The sequence below is a fragment of the Lates calcarifer genome, linkage group LG1 (genome assembly GCF_001640805.2).
Source record: "Lates calcarifer isolate ASB-BC8 linkage group LG1, TLL_Latcal_v3, whole genome shotgun sequence".
Lineage (NCBI taxonomy): Eukaryota > Metazoa > Chordata > Actinopteri > Centropomidae > Lates > Lates calcarifer.
This window is the reverse complement of record NC_066833.1, coordinates 11,286,980-11,295,652: the sequence shown is the minus strand read 5'-3', so window position 1 is coordinate 11,295,652 and position 8,673 is coordinate 11,286,980. Positions and strand designations below refer to the sequence as shown.

Here is an 8,673-nt window from a genome sequence, read left to right as displayed (position 1 = left end):
TGTCTCCACAGAAATACCAGGGGAATGTCAAAAGAAAAGATCAGTTGGTCTGTGAGTCTATGAGATATTTGAGATAGTGAGCACAGGGCATCACGGCGCCTTATCTCTTCATAGATGGACTCCAACACTGAAAGCAGCACATTTATTTTGCTGCAAGAAGCTTTGTCTCTGTGTTCACAGGTCGTGCAAACCTGTCTGCTGAGAAGAATCATGATACTAATCTATGAATGTGTTCGGAATGGTTAATGTTATTTCTGATATCACTCTGCATGACTGTATGTACCCTATGTGATTGTATGATTGGTTTTGATGTCAGAAATCAGAGAGCACAATAGATCAGGTACAATTTACAAAGCTTTTCAACATATAGTCCATGTCTCTGCTTGATAATAAGGTCACCCACATACTGTAGTCCTGATGTTGTTTGTTGAGTGTCTCACCTTCTTTTGAGCATACTTCTGAGGTTCAAAGGGACAATTATTTGAGATCATATTCAGAATAACTTCACCTGAATGTCCTTCGTAGTCCTGCATAGAACTGATAGAACACTGGATAGAAATGAGAGAAATTACAGTAAGAGGAAATGATGTTCACCTTATGGTTTTTTGTTTTCTGTTTTGTTTGTTCTCAGATGTCTTGTTGCACCAGTTTTTTTGTTGTACCTTTTTTTTCATTTACATTGTAAGTTTCTGCATTGCTCACAGGGTACTGCAGTCGAGAAATATAATTAATGAAATGCTGCTGTGTTTCGACATGGCCGGCAGCGGGAAGGTTGAAAGTCACATTCAAAATGATGTAAAGTAAAACCTTTCGACTCAGCTCAGCAGAAGACTTCCTTTAAGCTGTTGGGCCCTTGGAGGCACACAGCAGCAGATCAGTATAAAAATGAGCATTTTCCCAAGCCTGATCATTATCAGCTAGCCAGTCATTGCTGGTATGGAGCACATTCATTAGCTAGTGCCACTACATCTCCTGTCATCTTACAGCTACATGTCACATACTAAATATAGTGCATACCCTGAAGCTTGCATAGAACACTCTGACAGGGCACACATTCAGTGGGTGAAGTCATCTACTGTGCTGAATCTGACAGACGGTTCAAGTTATTGATTTTAAGACAGGGGCTTGGTGGGAGATATCAACTGGTGCCATCAGAGACCAAAGAATCTCCCACTGTGTAACATTTATAGCTTCACTAGCTCCTGAAACTTCCTGTGGTCTTTTCTCTGTTCACACTGAAGTGTAATGTATGGAATACCACTAAAAGACAAAGATTTTAAGACTTTCATTACAACTGATCAGTTTTGAACCCACAAACTTAATGAGCAGCCTGATAAAGAGTAAAACTCTCACTGATGGTGTTCAATGCATAATTAGGACTATTTTAATATAACAAATCCAATGTTGTTGTACATCCTCAGCAGCCATAGACTGAGGTTATCATACAGAGATAAAAATTAATCATTCAGAGGAATGAACTGAGTTTAAGACTTTGCCATACCATCCAGATAAAAACTTTAATTGCCATAATTTATCAATGTATTCTCAAAAGGACTGACACCATTATTATGTTATTGTCACTGACATGCACAGCCAATAAGATAATCTTTGTAATTCATGTTTGTCAGGTTTTTACCTCAGGCTGCTTCAGTCCATCTAAATCAGAACTATAAATAAGTAGTAGGATCATGACTCTGCTGTCACACTCCATAAAGCTGTTGTGTGGTCTATTTTCCTATTGACGTCTAGGGGGGATTTGCAGGTGAGAACCCTCATTCCAGAGTGCCTTTGAGCTGTATGTGTGTGCACGCTGGACACAGCATATCAACTCTTATTCACATTTTCCTCCCCCGCACCCTTAAATCTTATACTCTGAACAATATTTTACAATTCTACAATATTATACTATACATTTTTAAAGCCCTCCTCTTTAATAATTCAGTCCACTCTAAGATTAAAATCTATATCATATCATTGTGTTCTTCCTTTGGTAAGGTATGCAGTTATTCAGTAAAGTTTATCTTTATTTATTCACAAGTTTGTAAGAGATTCTTTAAACACCAAAGGGAACTGAACATACAATTGGGTCCACTGAACTTCAGACCAAAATACATTCAGAAATATCAAATATGCATTTTGGAGAGTAATTTCAATAATGAAAGCTGAACCTGACAACTGAAAGACTACCTCAAAGTATACATATAATGAGCCTATATACTGTCAGCAATGGCTGTTGTTGACATGGATATGCATGAACACACACAAACAAATGCTGTAATACCGTCTCTGATTATTATTTGAGGAGGCAGACGTTTCTAGTCTTTTGTCATACAAACAATGAGCTGTAGCACAATAGGTTTAACAAGCCTGCTATCAATCAAAACAGACGGATTACAGTGGACCTAGGTTAAGCTTTGATTTCCATGCATGCATCGTGAATGTACTCCCTGTTTCTCTCGATATATTTCTAAAAAGAAATGGACTCCAAAAGGACATTTGGTGGATTTGAGTAAAGTAGTGGTTTGAATTAGTCAGCTATGAATGCCCTACCCTTTGGTGTTCCACACAGCACTCCACCACTGGCCCAAATCAACCAGACAATGAATAAATAAATAAAACACCTTAACAACCTAATCGATGGGATTAACATTAAGACATATCAAAACTACCAAGAGATTAAATCAATAACTACAAAAGACAAAAAAGGGAAAACAACAGCAATACAAAATAAAACAAACCCCAAGCTGAGAGACAGCAAGTCCAGCAGTCCCATGCGAGAAGCCTCTCCCTTCTGATGCTGGTACATGAGCTTTTTAGCCCTTCACTCAAAGCCAGGTGCAGCTCATTGATGACTGATCAGATAGCACATGGGTGGAGCTACAGAGAAGACAAGAGGAAAGGGGCCAACAGAGCACCAGAAACACATACAACCGTAACAATGAGCAATAAATCTGCAGTAAACATGACTGAAAAAATCTGTCCAATGATGGCTGAAACTCTCACTTAAACATTATTATTATTATTACTATATTTATTATTATTGTTGTTGTTGTTATCATTATCATTATCATTAGTAGTAGAAAAAGTAATAGTAGCAGTGTTGCTGTTTTACCACTTGGCACTCTACGAAATACTAAAAATTAGATGGTAATAAAATTCTTCAGACCTTCAGAATTAAACCACTTATCTATCTCTGCATTAAGGATCATTAAAATGTAAAACTGCTTGGTGCAGATTTAATAATTTAAAAACCTGTTGTCATCCAGTGCAGTGGCATTTTCACAACATCTATTTTTATTTGTGTTTTACTGTCACCCTCATAGGAAAACATTGGCTAACTTGACGGTGGTCAGCTTGTGGACTTGATGTTACTGGCATCAAGCTAAATTATCAAATATTTGGCTGCACAGTGCACTGTGGCTTCTTTGCTGTAGTACTAGAACGTGTTCTGAAAGTGGTGACAGAGTGATAATCTGAAAATATAAACAGGACTTGTGACAATTCCCTGAATTTATAAACCACAGCTTTTAGCAGTGTTTGGTAACCCTGCACCAAGAGGTTTAAAAATATAATAAAATGAAACCATAATGCTGTCAGCTACAGGGGGTGGACAAAAAAAAAACATGTCATGAAAAAGAAACTACAGTGAAATTGTGTGTGTGTGTGTGTGTGTGTGTGTGTGTGTGTGTGTGTGAGAGAGAGAGAGAGAGAGAGAGAGAGAGAGAGCACTTTCTTACTTCAAAATTTTGGAAAACTGGCTTATTTATTTTATTTCAGTTTATGTATGTATTTATGTATGGAGCTTGTGTCAGGATGTGGTTAGTTTAAAGTGAGAAATATCCATCAACACCTGTAAAGCTTATTCCTTGGCAGGACAACAGCTGCAATCAGTGACTGGATGCAGCTTCCCACAATCTTGTCATCACAGTGAGATTGCCATGTTTGGTCCCATTCTGCACTGTAAACCCGAATAAGTTCAGAAAACTCAAAATTTTTTGTCATAACTGATTACATAAGAACATTTAAGTTATGCTGATAATATTTTTGAGTTACACTTTACTCAAAAAATGTGTGTTCAGTTGACTTAATCTACATTCTAAGTTCAATATAAATTCCCTTAACTTAATATTTATGTCTTCTTCATACTTAAATGATTTGATTGAATGATACTTATAAAAACTAAATTACATGGACTTGAAAAAAATCAACTGTACACAATGTATTACATCAATAGTATCTACTCAAAATTTTACACCTTAATAAACTCAAAATATTTACCACTTGCCAACTTAAAATGATTGTGCAAGAGAAACATCATCCATGCAATAAAAGGTTCTTGACTAAAGTGTTCCTGTCAGAATTCCAATTATTTATTAGGGTATAAAACAGCACCTTAAAACATACCTTTTAAAAAGGAATAACCAACTTTTACATTTCTTTTTTTTTTCAGAACAATATATTAGGCTTAGTAAAACTGAAATGTCGAATAACATTCAAGTGCAACACCTGGAGTCAAACATTTTTTTTACAAATATAAATTTTAGCAGCCTATTTTGAATCATTGAGGATGAACAAACTTTTCCTTCTCTGCACTGTATTTTCTCAAATTAAAAAAAGTGCAAATGAGGAAAATTAAAAACATACCAAATAAATATATATATATATAATATTATATAATATATATAATATATAATATATAATATAAATAAATAACTGAATTGCCATTAACAATGAGGGCATACTGATCAATGAGGTCAAGGAGGCAGTACAATAAAATAAACAAAAAATGTACCTCTCATTCTAAACTTATAAAAAGCCCACTGAGCATACTGTTACGGCCTCAAAAAAGTGCAAAAGTGCTTTCAACATTTTAACAGACATGTCTATAATATCAGACACATCTAAGAATGAACAACAGAACAACATAGCTGTAATAATGTTGCTGACATGAATCACATTTATGCATGCCTGCACTCGGCAGGCATTTCTCACCTTGTTTATTCTTTTAACAAATCATTTTTCAGGGAGAGTAGGCATGGTTTCGATGGTTTGTTATCATCCAGACACATCAACACTTTCTGGATGAATGTGAAAGTGTGAGTGAGTTTCTTTGGATAATCTAAGTGTAATGCATAGATTAAACCAAACAGCACCACAAATGCATCAGCCAACCTGGGAAGCTCGCTCATAACAACTTCATCCTCTATCACAATGGATATGTTCTCAGGGCTGAAACTGATGGAACCAGTGGAGTCAGGGACCGCAGAGAGGAGCGCTAGCTGTGTGTCAGTGGTCTCCATCTCATCTTCAACCTGCAAAACAAGAAAATCAATTATAACAACAAATCCAGAAGGATGTGACACAATCCTTGTTTGTAGAGCCAAAATATATTATTCCTTCCTTAACAAGTTCACCAAGTAACTTTAAATATCATACAAACCAAGATAGAGGCTATCTGAAGAAAACCTAAGGAGTAATGAAGAGTGCAATGTGAGGTAGAGTCAAGCCAAGAACAGAAAGATGAGCCACTGTGTGTGTGCGAGAGTGAAGCACAGCTCTGGCTGCAGAGACAGTGTGTGTAGGGGAGGGGCGGGCGCTGTGTGTGACTGGCTTATCACGGATATTGACGAGTTTTACTTGTCAATATCCATGGTCAATAACCCAAATACTTACATCACAGGTTTTGTAGAATTCAGTGTCATCCTCCCAGAGATACATTCATAGCGTCTAACAAAAGATAACTAGTTATTGAACTTTTGCCGAACTTTTAACATTACTCACCTGTCTGTGCGCAAAACTTTCAAATCCTGAAGTCGGGGTCCCAGAACAGAAAACACAGTGAAACTGTGAAATCAAAACGAGATTATTCGTTAAGAATACTTAGTGTTTCAGTGTTGGGTTAACTAATTAGCCCACTTTGATTTAGTTGCCTGCAATAGTTATGAGTTTGTAGTGCTGTTCGGGTTTACAGTGTGCCTGTACACATTGTGACCTGACCACAGAGACAAAACCTGCGCTCACAGACCAAATCTGGCAACTCACGCTATCATGCTGAAGATGCTGCAGACGTGCAGCAGGGCAGATGCATAATTTATTGTTCATTATGAAATAACTAACGGTAACTTAATGAATTATGTCTTAATTTGAATATTGGCAAGACAAGATATACATAATATTTTTAATGGCTCACCTCCTCCATTATGTGAATTTCTTTACTTTCATTCAGAGAACTCAATAAATATAGGAGATTGTACTGTACCTTTTTGTCGAACTGCATTTGGGCAGTCAGCATTCACTGAGAGCCACAATGCAGTGGAAAGCTCTTATTATTATTATTTTAATTGCTCAATTTAAAATCAAGTATTTCTTTTAGGTGGGCGTCTGCTGGAGCACCTTGAACCACTAAAACACAACTCTGATATATTGATGCTGGTTCAAGGAAACAGAACGTGTTATTCAAATAGTGTTAGAGTCGCTGGCTGATGAGGGTATGCACATCTTTTATAGCTTGATCTCATTCTTCTTGTTAAAGCATATTGACCAGCCAGGCTCTTAGGAAAAAGACTACCTTACCTCAGAGACCCTGATGAAATCTTTACACTGCCCTTCACATCAGTTCCACCATTAGCTTGCTCTGCTGTTCCTGAATACAGTTTTGAAAGAAGTACATTTTTCACCTAATATACCTTTATACATTCATACCAATGTGTGGAGCGATATTCCATTCATTCAAAGTGAATTCAAAGTGAAGGAAAGGCCTCACATTTTAGAAATCATTTAAATAAAATGTCCACATTTTTTGGGGGTGTAGCTGTCAGAGTGTGGCTCAACTGGACATAATAAAAGTCAACTTTCTGTGTATTTCTTCTACAAAAGCCAAGAGAAAATGTCCATTATGTTGACAGCTCTGTAAATTAATAACTTTACTGTTGAGTATGCTACTTGCACATAATGTCTGTGTGATAGACTGAAGTTTCTTGAACGTCACTCTGCTGCTGACCTACAGCACTGCCCCCTCTCCCTCTCTTGGTATCTCATCTGCAAGCACTCTTTTATGTAGTGCAATCAACATTAAGGGAAGAGAAGGCTCATGCATAGGCAATCAGCCTGCTGGACAGATGAGAAGCCACAGAGGTATGTTGCACTCTTATTCAAGTTTTAAATATTTTTGCTTTTTTTTCTTCAATATGCTCCTACAGCCTTGTAAGCACTGAGCTTCACACACTGAAGAAGGCTGTAGCTACACGTGGGTTTTACTCAGGTCTTTTGTGGAAAAAGTGAATTGGACAGAATACTTTCTGAATGCATTGTATCAGTGTCACACTAGAATGTGGGAGACTGTCAATGACAGCGTTTTAATTGTGTTAATAACTGGGCTGCTGAGAATTTAGATAAATGAATAGAAGAAATTAGGTATCTTTTTCACCTACTTTTCCATGAAAATTAAAAAAATTAGTTGCTCTTTATTTCAAGGGGTTATTAGTGACATATGAGTTGGATATTTTCATGTCTGAGAATAGGGATTCAAATACAATTTGCCTTTTTTGATATTTATTTTACTGCTGGCAGTCTTCAAGGTTTGTTTGTTTTTCTTTTTTTTTTTTCTTTTCTTTTCTTTTTTTGTTACAAATTTTTAGTTAAGCCTTCTTGGGTGTATGTATGTAATGTATGCATGTAACAGTGTTTTGGCACACCTTTCTGTCAGACCTAGAAATGTGAAGCTTAACCACAAGTTTTTACTCATGAGCTTTTATTTTATTTTTTTACCTTCGGTGTAAACTTAATAGCCAGCATCTGCTATTTTTTTTAATTTAGGTTCATTAAGACCAGGTAAGGATGCAACCTTACCTGGCAAGCCTTCTGCTTTGTTACATGTGTTACATATGTGTGTGTGTATGTGTGTGTGTGTGTGTGTGTATTTTATGGAGTTGAAATGTGGCTTTTTTAAAAATACAAACATCTACATGAAGTAGTTGCGCTGTCTCCAGTATACCACTGGCTTGTTGGATGCCTGCTGAGCCACTAACCGTGCCAGTTACTCAGATTCTAATACATTTATCCAGTTTTCAAGCTACAACAGTTATTCAAATTCAAATCAATCATCCTATGGAAGAACAGATATAGAATATTTTTAGACATCTTTGTTTGACTGCATCGACACTCTGTTGTGCAATCGATATGTGGAGAAAAGAGCTGCCTCCTGTACTTAGGCAAAATGCTCAGTGAAAGAAGATTTTGAGAAAACGACGTACAGTCACACTCCATGTTATTAAAGTGACAATAAAAAGAAAAGAACACTGTCCCTTGAAATTTGCAGCAATGCTGATTATTGATTTTTCATATTTTAAATCCATCATTCTCATCACAGTCTTTTCATACTATCAGTGCACTTTTATACAAAAGATGCAATCAGTAATATTTTACTGCTTCATTTCACAAAAGAACAACAGTTATACTCAGGCTAGTACATGCATCGTTGTTTCTGGTTGACTGTAATCTGTGCATAATCCAGTTTGGTGCTTGACTATTCAGTGAAGTGTTTGAGCACTGCGTGTCCTATCCTGAAGCAGGTTATAATTATTTCTTCCCTCAGGCTCCTGCCCCATTTTTCAGTCATACCAGCAGCAATTTTATTTTAGATTGTAAAGATATCCTTCTGTGCCATTAATGTCC

At 36.6% G+C, this 8,673-nt stretch overlaps 1 long non-coding RNA gene across 1 annotated transcript; it reads right to left on the bottom strand.

Moving 5' to 3' along the window:
* Positions 1 to 4,348: 4,348 nt before the first annotated feature.
* On the bottom strand, positions 4,349 to 5,717 carry LOC108902812 (uncharacterized). Its single transcript, XR_001964154.1, has 2 exons — positions 5,674 to 5,717; positions 4,349 to 5,312 (listed from the first exon to the last, which is right to left on the bottom strand). It is a non-coding gene; the product is annotated as an uncharacterized LOC108902812 (long non-coding RNA).
* Positions 5,718 to 8,673: the final 2,956 nt, after the last annotated feature.